Raw genomic sequence first — 25,404 nt, 5'->3', positions numbered from 1 at the left:
GTGCTCAGTAAAAAGATAAAAGGTGGTGGGAAAGGAGGATGGAAATAGTGAAGCAGAACAGGACCCGCCTTTTGTCTAGAATATTCTAAGCTGAAGGGAGCTCCCCTTGTGGCTCAGTGGTTAAGAACCTGACATAGTGTCCATGAGGATGCAGGTTCGATCCCTTGCCTCTCTCAGTGGGTTAAGGATCCAGGGTTGCCGTGGCTTCATGTAGGTCTCAGCAGCAGCTCCAATTCCGTGACTGGCCCAGGAATGTCCGTATGTAGCAAATGTGGCCATAAAACAGGAAGAAAAGAAAAAAAGAGAAAAGTTGAATCAGAGACATGAGAAAATGCAGAAAAAAGGAAAACAGTCCAATGAGACCAAATGATAATAGTTTAGTCATTAAACAAAAGCAAGGACTTTTAGTTCCTCCTCAAGGGCTACAGATAATACGGAGCCACATTCTGTGAGCTGTCCTGTAGACACTAAAATCCCCACCTCAGAACCTAACATGTTGCCCAGACAGCAGCCATGACACAAGCCGCCACAATTCCGAGAACTGGCCTCAAAGGAATGGGAACAACCTGCCCCTGAGCTGAGGATGAATTGTACTGAAAAGCATCAAAGATGACGCTGGTCAGACCCCGCATGACCAATTTTACCACGACTGTCAGCACGGACTGTGCTGTTTCTGCACATAGCCCCTTTCCAGCTACAGAAGCTTTTGCCAACCACTGCCCGTGGGGGGAGTGGGCCTGGGGACATAAGTCGGCCCTTCCCCTCCCCCACTGGGCTTCCTGGAATCCCAACTAAAGCAACTTTCCTTTCCACCGAGACTGCCTCTTCATTGGCTTTAGGAAGAGTGTGTACGCGAAGGTTTTCAAGAGATTAACGTGGAATTTAGATTCCGCTTGGACGTATTTTAAGATGAACATTTTTTCTGTTAAAATTTCAGTATTTAGAAATGCTGGAATTTACATCCTTTTCAACGACTTCGGTTGAAAACATTTTGGTATCAACATAAAATCCATTTGCAGCTATATGTCGTTTTTGAGAATTCTTCAAAAAATGTGTTTAGTTTTTGGCCACAGCATGCAGCAGCTTAACGGGGGAACGAGTTCCCAGACCAGGGATTGAACATAGGTTCCAGCAGTGAAAGCACCACGTCTTAACCACTAGACCACCAGGGAACTCCCCCCTAAAACACTTCAAGTCACTGGTATAGTAACAGACAGCTCCTCAGGGAATAGAATTCCAGTCTGGGTGGAGGGTGACTCTAAGTTCCCATGTGCTCTCTGTTCCAAATCACAGCGATGACAGAGAAAGTATAAAAGAGGGAAACTTACGGTATATATAATGGTGCACAAAAAGCAAGATAAACAGGAGTTCCCGTCGCAGCTCAGTGGTTAATGAACCCGACTAGGAACCATGAGGTCGTGGGTTCAATCTCTGGCCTCGCTTAGCAGGTTAAGGATCCGGCATTGCCGTGAGCTGTGGTGTAGGTTGCAGATGCGGCTCGGATCCTGCGTTGCTGTGGCTCTGGTGTAGGCTGGCAGCTACAGCTCCGATTAGACCCCTAACCTGGGAACCTCCATATGCTGCGGAAGCAGCCCTAGAAAAGACAAAAAGACAAAAAAAAAAAAAGCAAGATAATTCTCTTGACCAGAAACAGAAGGCACAAGGCTGAAGCTGGAAGGAGGACATGGGGTCCTGAATGTCACAGAGGAGGAGGAGACTTGAACCCAGGAGGGAACAGCATTAGCTGGTCACCATGTCAGGCCTTGGGGACATGGAACCAGGCCATGGGGTGCGGACTCACAGTAGGACCCTCCCACTTGTAAAAGGGGACAGAGAAAAGGTGCCCCAGCAAATGGACAGACCGCGTGCATCAGGAAACCTGCCAACAATCTTCAAAGCATGCATGACCATCCCTGTGGGAGCAACACTGCCCTCAGAGATGCCAGGATGTATTCGTGGAGTTGGTGAGCATGTGACCTTACCTGGCCAAGGGGACTCTGCACATGCACTTCAATTAAGGATCTCGCGATGGGAGACGATGCTGGCTTACCCGGCCTGGGCCTGGTGTCATCACAAAGGTCCTTATAAGGGAGCCAGGAGGGCCAGAATCAGAGAAGAAGGTGCGGTGATGAGAGAGAGAGCTGAAAGCCCCAAGTGCTGGCTGTGACCTCGGAGGAAGGGGCCATGAGCCGGGGAATGCAGGCAGCCCTGGACGCTGGAAAAAGCTAGGCGTGTGTCCTCCCTTAGGACTTCCGGGGGGACACAGCCCTGCCAACGCTCTGATTCCAGGACTTCTGTCCCCCAGAACTTCAAGAGAAAAAAAAAGTGTTGTTTAAATAACCAAGTTGCAAGAAATAGCAACAACAACAACAACAACAAAAAGACCAAAAAAAATAAAAATAAAAAAATTAAAAAAAGGAGTTCCCGTCGTGGCGCAGTGGTTAACGAATCCGACTAGGAACCATGAGGTTGCAGATTCGGTCCCTGCCCTTGCTCAGTGGGTTAACGATCCGGTGTTGCCGTGAGCTGTGGTATAGGTTGCAGACGCGGCTCGGATCCCGCGTTGCTGTGGCTCTGGCGTAGGCCAGTGGCTACAGCTCCGATTGGACCTCTAGCCTGGGAACCTCCATATGCCGCGGGAGCGGCCCAAGAAATAGCAAAAACAACAACAAAAAGACAAAAAATAAATAAATAAATAAATAAATAAATAACCAAGTTGGTGGTTATCTGCTATGGCGACAGGAAACTAGCACAGGTGGGTAGCTGAGGCTCTTTGTCAGGTTAGTGAAAGCAGAGCCAGCATAAAGGGGAGGTCAGCCACCTCCAGTCTACGCCCTCTGACGCCACCTGCTGCATCTCTGTAAGTGTTGGTGCCAGCCTCGGAGAGGGGACCAGCAGAGCCACCCTCAACAGAACCCAGGCACAGAACTCAGAGACTTGTGGCCACTGGGGAGGCTGTCTGCCCTCGAAGCAGCCCCCATGCCAGGCTGCAAGGGCAGTCCCCCCTGCCATAAGCCAGGCTGCTGCTACTTTGTGGCCTGCCAGGATATGCTCAGGATGGCTGGAGTGCCAGGGACCAAATGCCACGAGCATTTCTCTTAGCTGGAGATTCCAACTCAGGGCAAACTCCATCACCAGGCTGACGCAGTTTTTAATAAACGCCAGCTTTTTGCAGAACTTCTGCTCCATTATCAGATTGGCTGCTGGCTCCTGAGAGCTCTCATACGTACTTCTTCTTCTGACTGAGGTGGGTGATGTCAGCCCTGGGAACAGCGTGTACTGGAAATAAATTTCCTTCTAGAGGGACAAGTCTGAGCCAGAGCAGTCTGGGCAAAGTGGGTCAGCACTTGGCTTCTTTTTATTTTATTTATTTATTTTAGGTCCACACCCACGGCATATGGAAGTTCCCGGGGTGGGAGTCTAATTGGATCAGAGCCGTAGTAGCCAGCTTATACCCCAGTCACAGCCACGCTGGATCTAAGCTGTATCTGCGACCTATACCGCGGCTCATGGCAACGCCAGATCCTTAAACCTCTGAGTGAGGCCGGGGATCTAACCCTTGTTCTCATGGATACTAGTCGGGTCTGTCACCAGTAAGCCACAATGGGAACTCCCTTGGCTTCTCTTTAAAACAAGTACACTTGCATCCAGAGCTTTATTTGGGCACAAAGCCAAGTGGCCCTGGCCTTGGCAGGGCTCCACTGTCCTGCCCGCGTTCCAGCCAGCGGAAAGTGATCCTGCATGTTGATTCAGGAGAGCAGGGCTGGGAGCCCCACTGGTGGATCCACCCAAGGCTGAGGGGAGGACGGACCCTCATTCCCTGCAGAGGGGGGTTTGAGGAGCGTATCATTTTCTATTGCTGCCGTACCAGCTGCCACAAACCTCGAGGCTTAAAACCACACAGATTGATGACCTCTCAGCTCCCAGGAGCTGGAAGTCCAGTAGGTTCCGGAGAAGAATCTGTTTTCCTGGTTCATTTGAGTTGTAGGCTGAATTCAGTTCCTTGCGGTTGCAGAACTGAGGCCCCGTTTCCTCGCTGGCTGTCGGCAGGGACCCAGGCTGCCTTCCTCCGGCCGCAGAGCCAGCAGCGCCTGGTTGAGTCCCCCTGACCCACCCTTCTGCCTCCCGCCTCCTCTCCCCCTGTTAAGGGCTCCGTGCGATTAAGATGAGCCCGCCTCGAGAATCCTGGCGACTCTCCCCGACGCAGGTGACTGTATCCCGGCTGGGCTGCAAAGCCCCTTCTGTCACGTGAAGTAGCACATTCATAGGCTCTGGGACTGGGGACCAGTGTCCTTTGGGGGCCATGGTTCAGCCCACCCCAGAGAAGCAGCAGACCCCAGGCCTGAGGGAGGAAAGGGCCCAGGGACAAGCAGAGCGCCATCCCGCTGTAGGGAGCGCACTGGGGGCGGTTACCCCCGCACCCTCAGACCGCCCTGTGCACCCTTATCACCCCCACTGACCCCCAGGCGACAACGCTCAGACATGTCGCAATGGGCTTACGTTTGGGTCTCAGAGCTGGTTCAAGGCAGAACCCAGGTCAGTGGGATTTCAGAGACCAGAGGGGTCATGTCAGCCGACGGTTAGTTAACAGCGAAGTCAACTCAGGGCACCCCAGAGCCCGCAGTGCACCCATCACCATCCCAGCTGCCTGGTGACCAGAGCCCCCTCAGGCTCCAAACGTGCCAGGTCCTGAGCTTGAGTCAGGACCCTTCCGGTGCAGAGAGCAGGGATGCTGAAGCCTCCACCAGCCTCTGGGGTGGGGCTCCGTCACCTACCAGCTGGGCGACTTCTGATCCTCTTGAGTCCTCAGGTTCCAAGTCTCTACAACAGAGCAGAGAACACCACCGTCTTACAGAGCTGCCGGGAGTGTAGACGAGTGGCCAGTAGCCACGATTCCCTGAATCAGCAAGAACTGCGGCTGAAGCCCAGCCTGCCCACGAGCAGCCTTTGTGACTTTGGGCGCGTGAGTTCAAGTTCACCGTCTGAGCCTCCCTGCTTCACCCATAAAATGGAGACAGTAACGCTTACCTCAGGGCAGCTGTGAAGACTAAATGCCTTAGGGCCTGAAAAGAGCCCCCATGGGGCAAATAGCAGGTGATTCCCACCTGCCAACAAGACTGATTTTATCTCCTCATGGGCACTTGACCAAGTCCTGTCCACCTCTGTGATCTACTCAATAAGCAATTCCTGGGGACCTACTAAGTGCCAGGGCCTGGGTTGGGCTCTGCAAGGAAGCCTGAAAAATCAGGAAGCAGCTAGAGCGACAGTCCGTCAGCTGGTCCCTGGGGCCAATACTGCAGGAAGGGGCTAAACAGAGGTTCATGGAGAGCCAGAAAGCACAAGCAATGAGGCAGTACTGGCCCCGAGGTGGGTGAGGGGTGCGGCTGGGACAGGAGCCGAGCAAGGAGAGCATGTCGCTTCCCCCTGCCACTGAGAATGAGACCTCTCCTCTGGTCCAGAGGTCCCTGGATGGTGTCTGGTGTGCTCAGGATTTTATGGAAGCATGCTCTCGGCTGTAAGGAGCAGAAAAGCCCACTGATGGGCTTCAAGAGTCATGCCTCAGCGACATCACATTACAAGAGTCACGTGTAGGCCAGTTTTTTCAGGGGGCTCCCATCTTTGTGTTTGGCTTCCCTCTGGGTGACTAGGGTCCCTCATGGCTGCAAGATGGTTGCCACAGCTCCAGGCATCACACCCTTATATATCAAACCCAGAGGCAGGGTTTGTTCTGTCTCATATCTGTTTTTATCAGTTGAGCTGTAATTCACGAAAATAAAATTGAGCGTTTTAAGGTGAAAAGTTCAGTAGTTGCTGGTATGTGACCCTGTTCTAAATGTACGATTCACGGCATTAAGTCTGTTCACATCGTCGTGCAGCCATCAGCACTACCCACCTCCAGAACGCCTTTCATCTTGCAAAATGCAAACTCTATGCTCATTACACAGTAACTCCCCCTTCCCCCTCCCCCTCAGTCCCTGTCGCTAGCATCCTGAAGACAGGTGCGTCTTGTTTTATTGTGCTTCTCCTTATTATGCTTTTCAGATGTTGCGTTTTTTAGAAATTGAAGGTTTGTGGCAACCCCGCATCAAGCAAGAGTCTATCGGCCCCATTTTTCCAACAGCTCTTGCTCAGTTGGTGTTTCTGGGTCCTGTTTTGGTGATTCTCGAAACCCTTCGCTTTGTTTTTCCTTTCTACAGCCACACGTGCTGCGTATGGAAATTCCAGGGTCAGGGGCTGAAGCAGAGCTGCCGCTGCCGGCCTATGCCACAGCCACAGCAACACCAGATCTGAGATGCCTCTGTCACTTACCCTGCAGTCTGCGGCAACAGCGGTTCCTTAACCCACTGAGCGAGGCCAGGGATCGAACCCATAACCTCACGGACATTATGTCAGGTTCTTAACCCACTGAGCCACAATGGGAACTCTGAAATATTTCAGACTTTGCCAGTATTATTATATTCCTTGTGGTTGATCTGTAGTGTTACTATGGTAACTGGGAGCAGCGGAGACCACTCCCACAGAAGATGGCCAACTTAATCGGCTATTTGTTGAAACGACAACAAACGGAGTTCCCATTGTGGCTCAGTGGTAACAAATCTGACTAGGAGCCATGAGCACGCGGGTTCGATCCGCGGCCTTGCTCAGTGGGCTAAGGATCTGGCGTTGCTGCGAGCTGTGGTGTAGGCCGGCAGCTGTAGCTCCGATTTGACCCCTAGCCTGGGAACCTCCACAGGGTGCGGCCCTAAAAAAAAAAAAAACAAAAACAAAAAAAGGAAGAAAGGACAAGAAAGAATTCAGAATGTGATATAAACAATATTGACAACACAGCAGCAGGTTTTGAGAGTGCCAACTCAGTTTTGAAAGTTTTACCGGGGGTAAGATGCGATCAGAGAGCATTGCCCATTAGAAATCATTTGGGGGAGTTCCCGTCATGGCGCAGTGGTGAACGAATCCGACTAGGAACCATGAGGTTGCGGGTTTGGTCCCTGCCCTGGCTCAGTGGGTTAACGATCCGGCGTTGCCGTGAGCTGTGGTGTAGGTTGCAGACGTGGCTCGGATCCCGCGTTGCTGTGGGTCTGGCGTAGGCCGGTGGCTACAGCTCCGATTCAACCCCTAGCCTGGGAACCTCCATTTGCCGCGGGAGCGGCCCAAAGAAATAGCAAAAAGACAAAAAAAAAAATCATTTGTGAAAGAAAGAGAGTTGATTGATGTGGCAAACTTTTTTTAAACTAAAAAACATATTTTTTGGCTTTACCTGCAGATGCCTAGGTTCCCAGGCCAGGGATCGAGTCCTTGCCACAGCAACAACCCGAGCCAGCAGTGACACTGCCAGCTACTTAACAGGCTGAGCCACCAGGGAACTCCAGGTGGTAGTTTTTAAGTCACTGCTAACACTGAATTAGCAAATTCTGGGCCTCTCGTCCTCAGGAACACACACGCCTGGGCTCCTTTGAACCCCCATCACAACAGTTTCATCGCCACCGTACGTAACGCTGTCTTATGTGTGTTCCTGTTTAAAGACATTTTATTTCATATATACTGTTGATTCCTTGATATTGAACTCATGTAGAAGCTCGGGATACCTATGGGAAACTCTTTCCCCAAAGCTTGTTCTACCTCGAGGGTCCAGTTAGCACGGTTATAATTGGTGTGCGGTCATCACAACCTGCCCTGCGGAACAAAAATCTTTACGTTTTTATCCTGACATAATAACTCCATTCTCTCCCTGCTCACCCCCCTACAAAGAACAAACAGACAGACTAATGACAAGAGGTAGTGGGGGGGCAGGCAGCAGATGTGCCTCGTTTTCTGCGTGTGCGTCTCATTTCAACAGCCACACCTGATCCCCTCAGGGCTCCGCCGCAGTGCGCTGAACCCACGTTCAGCAGGTCAGTGCGGGGTCTGCACCTGCGGGGCGCGTCTGCGAGCCCCTCCCCACCCGCTGCGGCGCGCCGGCCTCATCAATCAATCGCTTCCAAAGTGGCCCCAAGAGACTGGGATCAGCAGGCGCTCCCGCAGGGGGACCACGTGGAGGAGACCGACTCCAGGCTGAAGGGGTGTGTGGCATTTCACGGCATTTGAATCCTCGGCCCTGGGGCTCGAGCCTCTTTCAGCTGGGGAGACCCGACGACACCAGGGCTCCAGACACGGACCCGGCGGCCCTCCCGCCTCTAAGGGGTGACAGCGCCTTCTCTGCCCCCGGCTGGCTTTTCCTGAATGCACTCAGAGTTCCCTAAGTGGCTGCCTGTTGCTTGAAATGAAGGCAGAGTCCCAAGAGAGATCTGCTTCCAAAAGAAAGAAAGGAAAAGAAAAATTACTGCGCAAAGGACAAAAGACCTCTTTTTTTTTTTATTTTTTATTTGTCTTTTTGCTATTTCTTTGGGCCGCTCCCGCGGCATATGGAGGTTCCCAGGCTAGGGGTCTAATAGGAGCTGTAGCTGCTAGCCTACACCAGAGCCGCAGCAACGCGGGATCCGAGCCGCGTCTGCAACCTACACCACAGCTCACGGCAACGCCGGATCGTTAACCCACTGAGCCAGGGCAGGGACCGAACCCGCAACCTCATGGTTCCTAGTCGGATTTGTTAACCACTGCGCCACGACGGGAACTCCCGAAAGATCTCTTTTAAAACAAAGCAAGACACAAGGCTAACATCTTGTCATATAAGAAGCGTAAACTTGGCTGGTGTGCATTCCAGGCAAACCAGTCTAGCCCTGAGACATACCTGGAATCCATCTCTCCCTGTGGGACGCGGTTCACTCCCAGTTTTTAAAACGACACAGGAGCTTCCGTCATGGCGCAGCAGAAATGAATCTGACTAGGAACCATGAGGTTTCAGGTTCAATTCCTGGACTCCCTCAGTGGGTTAAGGATCTGGCGTTGCCGTGAGCTGTGGTGTAGGTCACAGACGCGCCTCAGATCTGGCGTTGCTGTGGCTCTGGCTGGCAGCTACAGCTCCGATTAGACCCCTGGCCTGGGAACCTCCATATGCCATGAGTGCGGCCCTAAAAAGACAAAATAAATAAGTAAATGAAGTAAAATGAAATGACACAAATGCTCCCAAGGTTCCTTTCTCCCTCCTGGGTGAGAAAGGATGGAGGTAGTTGGTTTGTGCTACAGTAACAATAGCATTTGTCACCCTAGTTAGGACACTTTTGAGAGTGAAAAGGCGGTGGTAACTGCTGCTCTGGCTCTAAAGACGCAAACCTGGGCCTTCCATGCAAATCAGGACATATGCAAACACTCCGCTGCTTAATCACAGGGCAAAAGGCCCTAAGGGATGGCTCCGTGCCAGGAAGGGGAGTGCCCTTCCTTGACGGCTCACTGGTTCCTCCCACCGGCCGCCACCAGGTGCTGTTCTGTCACGGCTGCCTGCCGAAGGGGGTGGGCAGGGAGCCAAGGCAATTTGCCTGGTGCCACACAGACCAGCCACTGCCCCCTCCATCCCTTGGAAATAATGAAGCAGAGTCACCTACATGAGCAGCAGGACAAAAAGTGCCTGGAGGTCACTGGCGGGGTCAGCGAAGGCAGGGCCGGACAAGGCCTGGTGTGGAGAGGCCTGCAGACCAGGGGCGGGCGGCTGGGTCTGAGGGTGAGGCCCTGGCGGACCCCTCCTCTTGAGCCGAGCCCAGATGGAAGGTTCACCGTGGAGGCGGATCTGTGTGTGATGTGAAAAATGGCATGTGACCCTCACTGAAGGAGTCACGCCCCGGCTCTCGGCGGGGACAGACTCCAGGCCTCCTGCCCCGCAGGGCACACCCACAAAGCAAGCCAGCGGATGCTGATTAGAATCACAGAAAGATGAGAGTGACACTGGAGAAAGTTAGCAGCCCTGCGGGAGAGGAATCAGGCCACCTGGCCAACACACGCGGGGCCAGGGATTCGGAGCCGGCTTGCTGATGGACGGCTGGAAGAGTTTTGTGGTTTGTGACTCAAGAGCCTGAGGGTGTGGAGCCAGGAGGATAACGGTAAGAGGTCTACAGCAAAGCTGGCCCCCAAGCCCCTTCCCTCTCCGCCCCATCCCCCACCACTAGGAATTTGGGTCTGGCCGCTGATGCGGCTGACCCCCTGCCGGGAGTTCGCTGTGCGCGCCCGCCCCCCTCGCGTGGGGGCGCTGTTCCCTCTGCCCCGCTGGACTCCTTCCCACGGGTCCGCTGGGGCCCAGCTCCAGGGCCGCGGGCAGGGTGGCGGCTCTACGCAGGGCGTCTCTCCTCGTCATCCTTTTGCCCCCCTTTTCCTTCTTCAGCCGCTCCCCCGGCACGTGGAAGTTCCTCGGCCAGGGATCGAGTTCGAGCCAGAGCAGCGACCTATGCCACAGCCGCAGCAACTCGGGATCCCCAACCCACAGCGCCGGGCAGGGGTCAAGGACAAGCCGGATCGTTAATCCACCAGGCCTCGGCTTCCTTTCACGAGGCTGTTTCTTTTATTTTTTTCTATGCTCAAGAAGGGTTGCTTTTGAAAATGAAAGCAATTACTTGTAATGACTGCTGGGGACTCTGCTCCGGATCGTCCGTGTCGGAAAATGAGACCCCTGAGCACGGGGAGGCCTCGGCAAGGCGCTTTCCTTCTGCAGAAGGGCGCGGGCGCTCAAAAAGTGCGCGCCCCGAACAAAGGACCCTCCCCGTTTCTCCGTAAGGCAGGGGATGGGCCCGTCCCCTTCCCACGGGTCGGGTCAGGGCGCACTTTCTTCCCGGGGGGCTCGTTTGACACAAACTGTTCCTGGGAGAAGAGGGAAAGAGGACGGGGTCGCAGGAGAGCGTTTCGGCTGAAGCCGGAGCACAATGGAGTCCCCAAGGCTTCCTGTGGCAGAGAAGACGTGGTGTTACTCTCCACGTGGTGACGCTGAGGACACCGAGTCCCGGGTCGGAGTCATCGCTACTGCGAAGCTCACCTCGCCTCCCCCAAGCGCCCCGGCCTCGTCTCTCGGGGCTCCGCCTGCCAGGGGCCTGCTGAGCCCCTGTGCACTTTCTTCAGGACACTTCATCCTGGTCTGTGGCCCTGCATGCGGTGCTGGAATGACAACTCTCACCCCCACTGGCTCCACGAGAGCAAGGACCGTGTCTTTTCTTTTGTAAAACATCCATTTTATCATGAAATAAATCCATCATGATAAAAGGCATCCAGTTAAAGTGCCGTTGAATGAGTCTGGGCAGATGCACACACCCTCGAACCCCACCCACCCTCATAATCAAGATCCAGCATCTCCACCTCGCCCCTGCAGCGACCAGGCCAGGCAGTCAACCAAGGCTCTGTTTTCTGCTGCTATAAATTCATTTTGCCTGACCTAGAGTTTCACATAAGCGAAGCCCTGCAGGATCTGGCTTCTCTTCCTTAGCATAATGCTTTTGGGGTGGATTCTCCAAATTGCTGTGTGCTCAGTGGTCCTCTGTTTGTTTACTGCCCCTCATACTCCATCTGTTCGTGGGCATCTGGGTTGGTTCCATTTTTAGTCACATGAATAAAGCTGACACGGGCATTCAGGGACAATCAGCTGTGTGGGCATAGCCACTTGTTCTGTGGGTAAATACTGGGACTGGGCATGCTGGGTCACATAGAATAACATGCTTACCTTTTAAGAACTGCCGACCTGTTTTCCAAAGCGTCTGTGCCCTGTAACCTCGGCGGCGGCAGCGGCCTGCTACCCCGACACTGGCTCCCACTTGACCCTGCCTCCTCCGGCAGAGTGCGCGCCCTCAGCTCCGGGCCCAGGGCTGCCCACCAAGGGGACCCAAACCATCATTACAGAAGGCAGGGAAGGCGCTCTTCTGTTGTCATTCCCAATGTTTCTTCAACTCCTACTTCTGTGGGGTTTTTGAATCACTCAGTGAATTTATTACATTTGTAGTTGTACAGTGATCATCACAATCCAGTTTGATAGGATTTCCATCCCACCCCTCCCACGGCATCCCCCCCCCCAAACTGTCTCCTTTGGAAACCATACGTTTTTCAAAGTCTGTGAGTCAGGATCTGTTCTGCAAAGAAGTTCATTGTGTCCTTTTTTCAGTTCCACATGGCAGTGAAAGCATTGGATGTTGGTGTCTCATTGTCTGACTGACTTCACTTAGCATGGTAATTTCTAGGTCCATCCATGTTGCTAAAAATGCCGGTATTTCGTTCCTTTGAATGGCTGAGTAATATTCCACTGTGTATATGTACCATATCTTTATCCACTCCTCTGCTGATGGACATTTAGGTTGTTTCCATGTCTTGGCTATTGCAAACAGTGCTGCAATGAACACTGGAGTACATGTGTCCTTGCAAGTCGTGGTTTTCTCTGGATAGATGCCCAGGAGTGGGATTGCTGGATCCAATGGTAGTTCTATTTTGAGTTTTCTGAGGAAGCTCCATACTGCTTTCCACAGTGGTTGCACACATTTACATTCCCCCCAGCAGTGTACTAGGGTTCCTTTGTCTCCACCCCCTCTCCAGCACTTATTGTTTGTAGACTTTTGGATGATGGCCCTTCTGGCTGGGGTCAGGTGGTACCTCATCGTGGTTTGATTTGCATTTCTCTAATAATGAGTGACGCTGAATATCTTTTCAGGTGTTTTTTGGCCATTGTATGACTTCTTTGGAGAAGTGCCTGTTTGTTTAGATCTTCTGCCCATTTTTTGATGGGGTTGTTTGTTTTTTTTTTGGTATTGAGCTGCAGAAGGTGTTTATAAATTTTGGAGATTAATCCCTTGTCACATCTGCGTGTTGTTTGGTTTGGGTTTTGGTGGGTTTTTTTTGGTTTGTTTGTTTTTTGGCCACACCCATGGCATGAAGAAGTTCCTGGGCCAGGGACTGAACCCATATCATAGCAAAGACCCAAGCCACAGTAGTGAAAATGCCAGATTCTTAACCTACTGCATCACCGGGGAACTCCGGTCTTTTTTTACTTTTAATAATCACACAGATAATACATGGCAGGGGTATAGAAATTAGAACATTAATGAAAAAGTAATTGAAACTACCCCTTAATCCATCCAGAGATCCTGGTTCAAGGCTCCACATTGGGCAGTAGGGAAACAAAGCCGAGTAAATGCGCTGGCATCTGCAAGGGCTGCCCGGGGCTGGCTGTGGAGGGGGAGGCAACCCGGGGAGGCAGTGGGGAAAGCTTTCGTGGGGAGGGGAGGCATGAAGAAAGGACACGCAAGGGGCCTCGTGGAGAGCGATGGGCTGGAAGTGGGCTGCGCAGGCAGGCGGGCTGTGAGCTCCCAACCAGGAGGCTGAGGAGAGGCTGCCCACAGTCCCGCTGCGCTGCCACCTCCCTGCAGCGCTGCTGGTCCGGTGCAGACTCACCGAGGAGCCCGGCTCCTGGGGTTGCCGAGACCCATGTGTGGGCACAGTCTCCCCAGAGCTTTATGAACCCCTCCTCCAGGTCCCAGGCCCAGAGGAGCCCAGTGGGCTGGCTCCTGGGACCTCCCTCCTCTAGCTACTCTCTTCCTTTCGTCGCCCAGCCAGGGCTGACACCCCCGTCTCCCTCCCCAGCCCTGCAGCCTCCCTGCACCCCACGCCTGGGTGTCCACGGAGTAGCTGCCTGTCTTCCCATCTGGCTTCTCCCCGTCTGTGCTGGCGAAGGAGCTCCTGAGAGCCCTGGTCCCCAAACCTGTTCCTTGTCCATTCTGTCCATCCCAGAGAGGGACACCACTGTTTGCTCTAACCCACAACCAAGGAAGCATTCCTGTTTTTCTTTTTTACAACCACACCTGTAGCATGTGGACGTTCCCCAGCCAGGGGCCTATGCCTCAGCTGCGGCCACACTGCATCCGAGCTGCATTTGCAGCCTAGCTGCAGCTTTGGGCAATGACGGATCCTTAACCCACTGAGCAAGGCCAGGGATTGAACTTGTATCCTCGCAGAGACGTCAGGTTCTTAACTTGCTGAGCCACAATGGGAACTCCCAAGGAATCATTCTTGATCTCTTTTTGCCTCCTCACCCACAGCTAATCAATCACTAAATTCTATTGATTTCCCCATCTAATGCATCCCAAATGCCTCCAGTTTTCTGTAGATCCAAAGCTACCCACGCTGTTCAGAAACACTAGCAATTCTTGTCTGAAGTGCCTCTTAAGTGCTTCCATGAGTACCACACCCCTAAGTTAAAAATTAGGTATCAGCCAATGACATTTTTTTTCAGAAACAGAAAAATTCATCCTACAGTTCACATGGAATCTCAAGCAACTCTGAATAGCTAAAACAATCTTAAAAGAGAACAAAGTTGGAAGTCTCACACATCTTCATTTCAAAACATACAACAAAGCTGTTGTAATCAAAACAGTGTGGCACTGGCATAAAGACAGACATACTGACCAACAGAACAGAATAGAGAGCCTGAGAATAAACCCTGTATATATGGTCAAGTGATTTTCAACAAGAGTAACAAGACCACTCAGTGGTGAAAGAAGAGTATTTTCAGCAACGACGTTGGGAAAACTGAACATCCACCTGCAAAGGAGCAAAGCTGGACTCAGCTTCTATTACGCACACAAATTAACTCAAGATGGACCTAAAAATCCAAGCTTAAGCACTAAAACTATAAAACTCTTAGAGGAAACACAGGGAAAATTTCACCCCTGAATACAGATGCAAACGAGTTAAAAGCAGAAAGACAAATACCACATGATATCACTTCTATCTGGAATCTAATATACGGCACAAATGAACTTTTCCACAGAAAAGAAACTCATGGACTTGGAGAACAGACTTGTGGTTGCCAAGGGGGAGGGGGAAGGGAGTGGGGAGGACAAGGAATCTGGAATAGATGCAGACTAGTGCCCTTGGAATGGATAAGCAATGCGATCCTGCTGTATAGCGCTGGGAACTATATCTAGTCACTTACGATGGAGCATGATAATGTGAGAAAAAAGAATGTATGTGTGACTGGGTCACCTTGCTGTACAGTGGAAAACTGACATAAAACTGTAGGCCAGCTATAATGGGGAAAAAAATCATTAAATTAAAAAAAAAAAAAAAAAGAGTTAAGGAGTTCCCATCATGGCACACTGGAAACAAATCCGACTAGGAACCATGAGGTTGCAGGTTCGATCCCTGGCTTCGCTCAGTGGGTTAAGGATCTGGCATTGCCGTGAGCTGTGGTGTAGATTGCAGATGAGGCTCGGATCCTGAGTTGCTGTGGCTCTGGCGTAGGCTGGCAGCTACAGCTCCAATTAGACCCCTAGCCTGGGAACCTCCATATGCTGCAGGTGCGGCCCTGAAAAGACAAAAAGACAAAAAAGAAAAAAAAAAGAGTTAAAAGCAGAGCCTGGAGCAGTTATTTGCACATCCTTGTTCATAGCAGCATTATTCACCAGAGTCAAAAGGGAGAAGCAACCCAAGCACTCATGGATGGACAGATGAAGTGTGGTCCACCCACACAATGGAAAATTACTCAGCCTTGAAAAGGAAGTTCTGACACCTGCTACACGGCGAACCTCAGGTCACTGTGCTGAGGGAGATAAGCCAGTCACAGGATAGATGCTATACGATCCCAGGTGTGTGAGGAGCCGGAGTAACAGTCAGAGAGACAGAAAGTAGGATGGTGGGGGCCGGAGGCTCGGGGAGGGGAGTTAGTATTTAATGGGGGCAGAATTTCAGTTTGGGAAGATGAAAATCTCTGGAAATGGATGGTGCCGATGGCTGCACAACAACGTGAATGTACTTCATGTCACTGATCCGTACTCTCGAAAATGGTTCACGAGGTAAATTTCATGTTACATGCGCTTGCCATAATAAAAAAAAAATGATCCCCCAAAAACATGTATCAGCACGTGTCACTTTCCTGCTGAAAACCCTCCAACAACTTTCCTCTGCCCCTCTTGGACCATGGGGCTCCCACCAAACCCTCCCCTTGGCCCGGACTGCTCCCCATCCCTGCTGCCCAGGTGCCAGTCCCTCCCTTCCGCTCCCCATATGTAAGCTGCCTGCCTGCTGGCAGCCATCACCACGATGGGCCCCGGTGGGCCCACATTATCCCTGTGTTCACACCATTATCTAGAATGACAGCCTGGCATAATTCTACATTTACGATTTGTATAATTATATTCTACGGAGCTAAATGATCAGTATTATCATCATTAAATATTTATTAAGTACTTCTAGCCATACAGGCTAGTAAGATGCAGCCTCAGCTCTTAAAAACAAATCTTCCTTCCTGGGAGTTCCCCTTGTGGCTCAGGGGGTTACAAACACAACTAGTATCCACGAAGATGTGGGTTCCATCCCCGGCCTCGCTCAGTGGTTTAAGGATATGGCATTGCCGTGAGCTGCGGGGTAGGTCACAGATGAGACTTGGATCCCATGTGGCTGTGGCTGTGGTGCAGGCCAGCAGCTGCAGCTCTGACTCGACCCCTAGCCTGGGAACTTCCATACGCCACGGGTGCATTCTTAAAAAGCAAAAACAAAACCCTCAAATCTTCCTAATTCCACCTAGAATTCACTGTACCTAGGTTCTTCCTCTTTCCCGGAGAGGAAACTGGGGGCTTCTACGCTTTTTGCCTGGGCTGCATGTGTATATGAGTTCATACAAGCTTCTCAGGGATGCGGGAGAGATGACACCCCCCCATCTTACAGATGAGGAATCAGGCTGGGGGCAGGCAGGAAGTAGCCGAGGCCTTTCTGAGGGCAAAGCCCTCACTGCCCTCTCGTGCGGGTTAACAGCGTGGCTTACTAGGCAGGGGGACTTGTTTTCTATCTTATTTACATCTTGTACGCCACATGCTGTGCCAGCCCCTCGGGAGAAACACTTGAGCAAACAGACTGCTCTGAATCAACTACTTCCTAAGTCGGGGTCACAAAACCACAGGCTCATGGGTGAAGCCGGCAGGTGTGTGGTAGAGTGGCAGGGCCTGTGGCAAACACGTGACTCATCTAAAGACCACAGCCGACTTTGCCGGGAGGCAATTCAGGGTTCCCGCCGTCTCACCTCCCCGCTCTTCGAGTTAGATTTCTTTTTTTTTTCCTTTTTAGGTCCTCACCCGCAGCATGTGGGGGTTCCCAGGCTAGGGGTCGAATCGGAGCTACAGCCACGGGCCTTCACTACAGCCACAGCCAACCTACGTTGGGTCTGCGATCTACACCACAGCTCAGGGCAACGCCAGATCCTTAACCCACTGAGCAAGGCCAGGGATTGAACCTGCAACCTCATGGTTCCTAGTCAGATTTGTTAACCACGACGCCACGACAGGAACTCCTTGAGTTGGATTTCTAAGTGAAATCTCTAGATTTGTAAATGTTGGCTACACAGGCAGATACCGGTTCCTGTCTAACCTACAGCCCATCCCTGCCTCAAGCCTCACTTCTGCCCCCCTTCAATTTTTGTCGGTTGGGATCAGAGAGCCCTTGATCTCAGGAAGAGAGCCCCAGAGGATGTGCCTTAATTGCTATCAAGCACCCTTAGCAGTCTCATTTCCTTCAGCTAGTCATTGCTCTCAGGCTGAGCTAGTGACCTAGTTCTGACAAATGAGACACAAGGGAGAGGCTGCTAAGGAGGTCCTCCCTTCCTCAGTACAAAGGCAAAGCCCTGACACCTAACGGGAAAGAGCCTTTGGCCTCTGGCCCCTCCTCCTGTTTCTGTGAATGCAGTGGTGAAGTCTGGAGCAGCAGTAGTCATTTTGGAACCTCGAGGCAGGAAGCACGAGGCCTAAAACTGACCTGCCAAAAATGACGGAGCAGAAGGTTGCAAAGACCCGGGGTCTTTGATGACATCCATGGTGTCTCAGCTCGAGATGCGGCTGTGGCCCCTGTACCCAGTCCCAGTGGAACAAGCCCTTGGCAGCACCGGAAGGTGGCTGGAGAGAGACCACCTGACACGTCCAAGGGCGGCTGCGGCCCCTTGTTTACAGAGGCTCCTCTGCAGCAGCCCTTTGGTGAGCATCCCACAGGCGCCCCCCCCACCCTCTCCCCCTTCTGAGACGTTCATCCACAACCCCCGGCCCAGACCGCTTCCTTCTTACACCTCAAGTCTTGTCCTTTCCAAGTTCCTGGACTATCAGTCAGTCTGTTAGCTGCTGCCCCTGAGCAGGTGTAGACCCTGGGCCTCTGGGGGACGCCCCTTCACCTCTACTCTCACACCCTGGGGGCGAAGCCGTTATGTGCAGGGTTCCCCTTCTGCCTGCTGCCAGTGTATTTACAAAGCCATCTATTAACTGGGTCTGCCTGTTCCTGCTTCACTCTCTGCCCAGAGAATCCCCGGAGGCCACTGTTGTGGGGAGTGGGCGAGGACGGGGTGGAGGAGGTGCCCTGGGAGTCCCAGCCGCCTGTTGGCGCGACTTGTGCTCCTGAGACCTGCTCAAGGCTGACATCATCAGACACATCGACTTCCCCTTGGCACCCAGCTCAGGTGCCATACTGGGGTCTCATGATCTGGCATTTGGTCCCTACCTGTGACCAGCAGCAAATCTGGAGCTTCTCAAATGGAGAAGAGTTATTTGCAGAAGACGTGTCTTTGCTCCAACCCCGCTGGAGTCTGCGCTACGACTCTGCCATGAGGACCTACCACAGACGCCTACCCCACCTCTGCAGGGTTATCTGGCGCATAGGTCAGAGCAGCACCTTCAGAGGAGGTTCAAGCTGTCTTTAAAAGTCAGAGCCACCAGCTCAGGACGCTCCAAGCTGCACCCCGCCAGCTTAGCTGAGCAAACTGTTCAGGCCCCCGCTGGCTGTTGGAGTGAACACACATTGAATCTCTGGCGCATCAGCTCTTGCTAAATTCCGCCCAACCCTACACCATGCTCCACCCACCTGGACCGACATCCACAGGATCCCTCCCTCAAGAACTCCGCAGGTCTCTGCTGTTAAGTGCAGAATATCCTGCAATTCCTTCTTTGTGTGAACACCTCCTAGCTTGGGCTTGGCCATTGCTTCCCTGGGGGAATGCTGGGCTCTGACTCCAGTTATGGCCTGGAGTTAATGAGGGGTGAGTCTTGAGAAGCCTCAGCACCTGTTGCCAGGTAAGCAGCTCAAGTGAGCACACGAATAGTATTTCAAGCAGGCAAAGACTAATCTCAGCCAGGCAGGGGGCTTTTCCACCGACAAAGCGGCTCAGAAGGATGGGGGTGGTTTAAAATGTTTGCTTGCATCCTCCCAACTCTCCTTCTTCTAATTCTCAGGAGCCCACTCTTCCCAATCAACAGCCTAATTTCACCAAAAAGCCCAGGGGATTCAACTTCTGCTGTAATTATGCCTCAGGTGGGCTCAAAGGCAGGTGAGACCATGACAGGAGCTGGTTCTCTGATTCTGCTTTACCCGAGAGCTTCCATTTTCTTTCTGAAATCTCTCTGGGGTCGGAAGCCCAGCCCACAAGGCTCCACTCCCACCGACACAGCCACATGCAGCAGCCTTGCCTCCAGGGAGTCGTCCACTTCAGCAAGAAGGGCTAGACCTGAACGGGAACATGCAGCCAGTGGGGTCACCATGGCACCAGCACCATCCATTCTGTTTTTTTTTTTTTGTCTTTTTGTCTTTTTGCCATTTCTTGGGCTGCTCCTGAGGCATATGGAGGTTCCCAGGCTAGGAGTCTAATCAGAGCTGTAGCCGCCAGCCTATGCCAGAGCCACAGCAACTCAGGATCCGAGCCGCGTCTGCAACCTACACCACAGCTCACGGCAACGCCGGATTGTTAACCCACTGAGCAAGGCCAGGGATCGAAGCCACAACCTCATGGTTCCCGGTCGGATGCGTTAACCACTGGCCACGACGGGAACTCCTGCATCATCCATTCTGATACCAGCCCCAGATCCCCAATTTTGTGGGTCTGTTTCCTGGGACCAAGTACATCTGTTTCAACATTCAATCAGCAAAGCAAAAGCTTTTTTGGATATTTCAATGGAGAGGGACTTAAGGTGAAGGAATGCCATGGGTGAGAAGAGCTGCCGGAGCAGGGCGCTGCTGCTGGGGTGCTGCTCAGAGACCAGGAAGCTGGCACCACTCCCCACGAGACCCCAGGGGTGTTGCTGCTGAGCGGAACCCACCGACGTGGGTGACTCACCTGCTGCCCGCGCCGTCACACAACCGTGAGCGAGGCCGGCTTCTTCCTTCCTCCGCGCTGCACTCACCTGGGCTCTCATTGGCGGAACTGAACCAGAGCCAGCGGGCGGCGTCGGCGTCTGGGAAGTGCAGTTGCCTGCCTCCCAGCACCCTGGGCACAGACACGGCTGGCAGCAAGGTGGGCACAAGTAATGGCACACCTCCTGGGGTGCTGTGAGGGTGAGTGGGCTGATGGACAACATCGGTAACAGAGTGGATTCATCGTGTCTGGCGTTCCCGCGGTAACAAACCCTACCAGCCTCCAAGAGGGCGCAGGTTCCATCCCTGGCCTCGCTCAGTGGGTTCAGGATCTGGCATAGCCGTGAACTGTGGCATGGGCCGCAGACGCAGCTCGGATCTGGCGTGGCTGTGGCTGTGGCATAGGTCGGCGGCTACAGTGCCTATTGGACCCCTAGCCTGGGAACCTCCATGAAACACAGGTGGCTCTTAAAAAAAGTTCTCAGGAGTTCCCGTCCTGGCGCAGTGGTTAACGAATCCGACGAGGAACCATGAGGTTGCGGGTTCGGTCCCTGCCCTTGCTCAGTGGGTTAACAATCCAGCGTGGCCATGAGCTGTGGTGTAGGTTGCAGACGAGGCTTGGATCCCGTGTTGCTGTGGCTCTGGCGTAGGCCGGCGGCTACAGCTCCGATTCGACCCCTAGCCTGGGAACCTCCATATGCTGCAGGAGGGGCCCAAGAAATAGCAAAAAGACCAAAAAAAAAAAAAAAAAGGTTCTCGTGCTTTGTCTAGCGCAGGGAGGTCTGCAAGGGCCGTGGGCGCTTGCTCCCCCACTGTCTTAGGTTTGAAGCGTGTGTCTTTCTCCAGAGGGGAGTTCTTCTCCCTCTTCTGTATGTTCTCTTGGCCCCTCTCCTTACTTCTCAAAAGGATTCATGATGGCAACACGCCCTGCTGATTCCACAAGCTGAGCTTCTTCGCCGCCTCTTCCCCTGGAATTCTTCGGGCTTTTCACTCTCCAGATGCCTTCCTCTTCCCTAAATCTGAACCCATCCTGCTCTCAAACATGCCGAAATAGAGTGACAGACCTGATTAAAAAACAAAGAGACAAACAAAAAGCTAATAACCTACGAGGGAAACAAACATCTAAAACCTTAAAAACGTTAGTAAAACAGCTTGCTTCTTGTGTGGACCAAAGGACCCTCTCGTGTAGCTGGTTTCCGGAGGAAAGGAACTCTCTTGCCTGGGAGCTAAGTCCTGAAGGAGCCCCTTCTGTCTCTGCTCTGCCCAGAGCCTGGTGCCAGTGTTATCACTGGGCAACTGCAATGAGTTTGTTTTTTAAATTTTTATGGCTGCAACTGTGGCGTATGGAACCTGAACCACAGTTGTGAACCATGCCACAGCTGCAGCAATGCTGGATCCTTAACCCACTGTGCCAGGATGGCAATTGAACCCATGCCTCCAGAGTGGCCGGAGACGCTGCAGAGGCAACTCTTGATCCTTCATGCGACAGCAGGAACTCCTGGGATGAAATTTTAAGTCAGGTCTGTTCCCTACTTCAAGACTTTTGCATTTTCTTTTTTTTTTCTCCTTTTGCTTTTTAGGGCCACACTTGTGACATATGGAGGTTCCCAGGCTAGGGGTCTAACCCGAGCGACAGCCACCGGCCTACGCCAGAGCCACAGCAACGAGGGATCTGAGCCGCATCTTCGACCTACACCACAGCTCATGGCAACGCCAGATCCTTTACCCACTGAGTGAGACCAGGGATTGAACTCGCAACCTCATGGTTCCTAGTTGGATTTGTTTCCGCTGCACCATGACAGGAACTCCGCATTTTTTCTTCTTCTTTTTTCTTCATGGTTTCCTTTACTGTGCAGAAGCTTTTTAGGTTTAATTGGGTCTCATTTGCTCATTTTAGTTTTTATTTTCATTACTCTAGGAGGTGGATCAAAAAAGATATTGCTCTGATTTATATCAGAGTGGTCTGCCTATGTTTTCCTTTGGGGTTTTATACTATCCCACCTTGATGTAAGGCTCTAGTCCATTTTGAGTTTATTTTTGTGTATGGTGTGAGAGAACATTCTAACTACATTCTTTTGCATGTGGCTCCAGTTTTCCCAGCACCACTTATTGAAGAGGCTTTTTTTCTATTGCATATTCTTATCTCCTTTGTCATAGATTAGTTGACCATAAAAAACAAAAACAAAAAGACAACCCAAGAAATGGAAGAGAATCTTTGCAAACAAAGCAACAAGGGATCTCCAAAATATATAAACGACTCACACAGCTTTATTTTTTATTTTTATTTTTATTTTTTTTGCCATTTCTTGGGCCACTCCCGCAGCATATGGAGGTTCCCGGGTTAGGGGTCTAATCGGAGCTGTAGCTGCCAGCCTTCACCAGAGCCACAGCAACATGGGATCCGAGCTGTGTCTGCGACCTACACCACAGCTCACGGAAACATTAGATACTTAACCCACTGAGCGAGGCCAGGGATCGAACCCGCAACCTCATGGTGCCTAGTCGGATTCGTTAACCACTGAGCCACGATGGGAACTCCTCACACAGCTTTAGATCAAAAAACCAAACAACCCATTGAAAAAATGGTCTGAAGATCTAAATAGACATTTCTCCAAAGACAGACAGATGGCCAAAAAGCACTCGAAAAGATGCTCAACATCACTAATTAGAGAAAATGCACGTCAAACCACAATGAGACATCACCCCACCTCAGTCAGAATGGCCACCATCAGAAAGTCTACAAACAATAAATGCTGGAGCGGGTGCAGAGAAAACAGGACCCTCTTACACCATGGGTGGGCATGTAAATTGGTGCAACCACTATGAAAAACAGCACGGAGTTTCCTTAAAAAACCGTGAAACTGAAATACCACATGACCCAGCAATCCCACTCCTGGGCATACATCCAGAGAAAACCATAAGATACATGCACCCCAGGGCTCACTGCAGCACTATTTACAACAGTCAAGACATGGAAGCCACCTAAATGTCCCCCGACAAAGGGATGGATAAAGAAGATGAAGTATACACACACACACACACACACACACACACACACGGGGTATCAGCCACAAAAAAGAACAAAACAATGCCATCTGCAGTAATGTGGATGGAACCAGAGATGATAATACTAAGTGAAGTCAGAAAGAGATATCACTGACGTGTGGAATCTAATAAAAACGATACCAAAGAACCCATCTATAAAAGCAAACAGATTCTCAGACTTCAAAGTCACATTTATGGTTCCCAAAGGGGAGTTATGGGGGGAGGGCTAAATTGGGAGGGTGGGAGTAACACATACACGCCACTATACAACCTCGCTAATTCTACGTTTAAGAACCGAGCATTCAGCACAGGGAGGTCTGCTCCAAGTTCTGTGACAACCTGTGCGGGGGGGGGGGGGAAGAACGGCTCTGGGTACACCCGACACTCATCTGACACTAGCGCAATTCAACACCAGTGGGAAAGAAGAGTTCCTGGGTAGCTCCGCAGGTTAAGGACCTGGCACTGTCACTGCAGTGGCACAGGTCTGATCCCCGGCCCGAGAACTTCTGCACGCCGCGGGCACGGGTTCCACTGCCATCAGAATGAAGCCAAGCTGCCTGGCTCCCCGCCTCCCTCCCTCACCAAGCTCCTCTGGGCCCCTCACAGTCGCCTCGCCACCCTCCCTCCCGCAGGCTCTCCCGTCCAGAGCGCTCCTCTCGCCCCAGCCCCGCTCTTTCCCGCCTTCAGATCTGACCTGAAAAGACCGCTTCTCAGGGAGGCTAACCCATCGCCCTCACTGGGCTTGGCTTCCTCACAGCACTCACCACAGGCGACCTGATGTCCCCGCTCCCTTGTACTCGGAACCGCCAGGTGACTGAGCCGCTCTGGCCGGAGGCAGACGTGAAGACTTCTCTAGCACCCCAAATGTCGCTAATCCGGGGCATCTGCGACATGGGGCCTCGGTTCCTCGCCTCAGAAAGACTCAAGAGCAGTGACTTTCAGAAGCCGCGAAACCTGCAGTGTTTCTTGGAGGAAACACTGATTACTCTGTGCTCGTGACCTAATGGTGAGCAGAAGGGAAACCAGAGGGGTTGTTTTCCAGACTCCTCCGTATGACCTGTGAGGTCCAAGCGATATGGGGTGACAGGACTGCGACAGGAGCACAGCCAGCAGACACAGTGATGCGGGCTCTTGCAAGGTGCGCTAATGCACAAGAGCCACCTCAGTCCCACGGCTGGCCTGCGAGGGAGGCGGGGCTGGAGGGCGACTAGGATCTTTCTGTGCCAGGAACATTCACACTCTCCAGAGAAAACGCTCTGCCTCAGGGCGCCCTGCGAGTGAGTGGTGGGGCCACCTCGCCCAGCTCTCAGCAGCATCCAGTCCAGCTGATCAGCTTCTTTCAGAAAGAACTTTCTTTGATCTGCTTTATAGACACCCGAGCCCCTGCTTTTCCTCTTACTCAACTGCCATTTCTTCCAGTTTCCCGGCTTTTCCTTCTGCTTCCATCTCATTACACTAAAGTACCCCAGGTCCTGGTCCTTAGATCTTTCTGCTCCATCGACACGCTCCTCCCAGACACGTCCATTCAGTCCATGCTTTTAACCACCACCCAGGCAATGGCGGCTTGGAATTCAGTGCTCAAGCCTGAACTCCAGGCTGGAAGAGCCAAGAGTCCACGAGACACCGCCACTGGTGTTCCCCAGGCGACTGAAACCTAACGTGCTCCAAAGCACACCTAGGCCAGCTCTGCTCCTCCTGCAGTCTCCATCTCAGTAAACAGCACCACGGTTCTTTCACTCTTACTCCATAACACACTGGCAAGCCCTGCTGGCTCTATTGTCAAATTAGATCCCCTATCACCGCTTCCACTCGGGTCTGACTCACCGTCTCTCTCCATCCCCGGAACCGCTTCCTAACTGTGCTCTCTGCCTGCTTCCGCTCCTGCTCCTGGACGATCTATTCACACACAGCAACTTGAGGATTCCTTGTAAAACTGAAGGGGGACCCCCTTACTCCCCCCAACTCTTTTGGAAGGAATTCTGTGATCTACAATGCCCTATCTCATCTGGCCCATGGCTACTTCCTACCATCCATTCCCTAGCTCACTTCACCCCAGCCACACCTGCATCCCATTTCATCACCTGCCATCACCTTCTACTCCGCAATTTCTTTGCTTCCACCCTTCCAACCTCCCTATCCTCACCACTCCCCTCTGGTCTATTCTCCATCAATAGCCAGAGGGATTTTTAAAATTTAAGACGGGAGGTCCCGACGTGGCTCAGCTGAAACGAATCTGACTAGCACCCAAAAGGACGCGGGTTCCAGCCCTGGCCTGGCTCAGTGGGTTAAGGATCCCATGTTGCTGTGGTGCAGGCCGGCAGCTACAGCTCCGATTTGACCCCTAGCCTGGGAACTTCCATATGCCCCAGGTGA

At 52.3% G+C, this 25,404-nt stretch overlaps 1 long non-coding RNA gene across 1 annotated transcript; it reads right to left on the bottom strand.

The window, feature by feature from the left end:
- Positions 1-1,646: 1,646 nt before the first annotated feature.
- LOC125128997 (uncharacterized) lies at positions 1,647-25,282 on the bottom strand. Its single transcript, XR_007135377.1, has 3 exons — positions 23,796-25,282; positions 4,776-4,821; positions 1,647-2,307 (listed from the first exon to the last, which is right to left on the bottom strand). It is a non-coding gene; the product is annotated as an uncharacterized LOC125128997 (long non-coding RNA).
- Positions 25,283-25,404: the final 122 nt, after the last annotated feature.

The sequence above is a fragment of the Phacochoerus africanus genome, chromosome 6 (genome assembly GCF_016906955.1).
Source record: "Phacochoerus africanus isolate WHEZ1 chromosome 6, ROS_Pafr_v1, whole genome shotgun sequence".
NCBI classification, from domain to species: Eukaryota; Metazoa; Chordata; class Mammalia; order Artiodactyla; family Suidae; genus Phacochoerus; species Phacochoerus africanus.
This window is presented reverse-complemented; position numbering and strand designations above follow the sequence as displayed.